This window comes from Melospiza melodia, chromosome 8 (genome assembly GCF_035770615.1).
Source record: "Melospiza melodia melodia isolate bMelMel2 chromosome 8, bMelMel2.pri, whole genome shotgun sequence".
Taxonomy (NCBI): domain Eukaryota; kingdom Metazoa; phylum Chordata; class Aves; order Passeriformes; family Passerellidae; genus Melospiza; species Melospiza melodia.
Genome location: NC_086201.1, coordinates 17,808,011 through 17,810,571, shown reverse-complemented (window position 1 = coordinate 17,810,571; position 2,561 = coordinate 17,808,011).

Here is a 2,561-nt window from a genome sequence, read left to right as displayed (position 1 = left end):
GTGGTAAGTTTTAGACGGTAATTTCTAAACTTCATAATCGTGATATTTTTATTCGTGGTAAAGAAGAGGGGGGAGGAAGGGAGGATTTTTCATACCTCTCAGATCTATCGGTCTATTCTCCAAATGACAGGTTCCTGACTGATCAACTATGCCACCTGCTACTAAAGCTCAGTAATATTAGTCTGTGCAATGGCTTCACTCTCATCTCACACCTCAGAGATCTTGAGCTCAACCCCAGGCATCCCCTGTGTGTTTAAATCAGCTTAACGGCTCATACAGCGTGCTGATTTCCTTGTAGGCCTCTGTTTTCTCAAAAAGTGATCACCTTTTGCCAATGCCCTCAGGATTAAACAGGGCAGTCTGGTTTTCCTTTTCTGCATTGGCCATACCTTTGTAGTCAATAAAAGACTAACTAGAAAAGAATCAGCTGATGAGAGAATCAATCTTCTGGAAGCCTCCCCACAGTTTTCTCATCATTTTTGTGCCGTCTGTCATCTCAGATTGTAAAATGGAAACCAAAACTCAGTATGTGGGAAGACTTTTAGTGCTCCTTGTTAACAAAAACAGTAAGACCAGGGGTTTTGATCTTATGAGTGTATAGGTAAACAGTAAGCTGTAAGTGTGCACTCTTGAAGTAGCTTTTCCATGTTTCTAATGGAGGTCTGCGAAAAATTATCAAAGAAGTATCACAAAGGTCTCATGACATACTGTAGTGTAGATATCCATTCTGAGTAGGTCAGGTTAAATCTGAAGTTCTTCTCTATAACAATACCGGGGGTATCTTACAGAACAGCTGTACCATTTATCATGGTATAAAAGCTGTATAAATAGAAAAGGTCCTGAAAATACAAGTGAAGCTTTCTTTCCATTTCACTACTTGCTAAGCTAAAACAGTGGTCTGTCTTGATAACTAGTATTCAACTATATTTAAGCTTTTTTGAATAATAGCCTACTTCAAGTTGGTTTATAATGACAGATGGACAACTTAAAAAAGAATTGGAGGTTCATCATAATCATAATTCTTTACAGTTCTAAATTTTTCATTCAAATGTATCACAGTAGTTTACAAATATTAATTCAGTGCTATAATCACCCACCCACGAAGCAGGTCAGCATCCTAGTTTTACAGAAGTTCAAAGTAGGGTATCAAAAGGTTAAGAGCTGTGAGGAATTAAGGGGTCTGTTGTTATGCACCATAAGGCTCATGCTGGGGACTCTATTTTTTCCACATCATACTTTAAACTTCATTTGAAATCTGATTTCCTTTCCTGGACTGAAAATCCAGGGACGAGTAACACAGAATGTGCGGGTTATGTTAGTGACTGGTTGACAGTCATGCTGAAAGCGCTGAGAATAAGGAGTTTAACTAGAATTACATGAAGTAGCAAAGGTGACTGAATCACCATCTTCAGCAAGAAATGTCCTCTTTCTCTGTCTGCAGGTGCTCTGGGCATTGCCATACTGCTCCCTACAGAAGGGGAGCTCTCAAGCTTTGCACGGTCTCCAAAAACTTGTCAAATATCACTTGCTTATGGTGAAGGACTATGGCAGACCTTGGCTACTCTGTTTCATTTGCCTGACAAATGGCCAATGTATCTAATGTGGATGAAAAAGTTTAATTTAAATATGTTAACCTATGATTCTTGTACAAAAATTAAGTCCAGATCTCTATCCCAAAAAGAGGGGTAATTTCCAGAACAGAGGTGCATCCCTCTTGCAGTTTTAGTTGCCTAAATCATAGCTGGAAATTAGAGTAGTAGTATTAAATACAGTTTGTCACCAGCTGTATATACTGCAATGCTTGAATATCAAAAATTCAAAGGTGAAGAAGTGGGATTTCCTTTCTAAGGAAGTTCATTTCACACTTGAACCAATATCTGAGAAATTCAGAAACAAGGTAAAGAGGTACCTGGCTCTGTTCCTCCCTTAAAAGAGGTTTGGACTATGAAATATTTAGCAGGTATTGGCTCTGTTAAAAGCAATGGGGACAGAATTTCAGAGCAGAGTTGGCTCCCTATTAAGAGATTGTCTGAAAGCTTTCAAAGTAACATTCATTTATTTCAAAGCTATAGAATTATTGATGGTTTGGGTTGGGTCTCAGTTGGGGATTCCATAAATACAGAGGCATCCCTTTGCTTGGGGCATGGTGCCGCCAAGACGAGCATAGCTGTGATGACTTCTTGTAGCAGTCATGGATTGCTTCAACCCTTGGCAACTTCAGATGGTCACTCATCCTGCAGAGTTGCTTTTATTTTGATTTCAGAGAACTTTGCTAGAAAAATTGTTCTAGAAGACTTACCTATTGAAAGACTCCAATCTTTAGGCAAGCTCTTCAAGGCTTATTTAAGTGAGGAATTTTCTTTTTTTGGCCACTGTTTTTTTCTTAGTGCCAGTATTATTTTTAAAGATAGGAGAAACAAGAAGTGTAACCATTCCATGTGTTTCAGGGGCAAGCCAACAATATAGCTTGTGCTACTGCAATTCTCAATCACAGCTTCTAAAGCAGCTGCTGGGTTGATGATGCCTACTCTAAGAACATCAGCTATCAAACCCCCTCAACC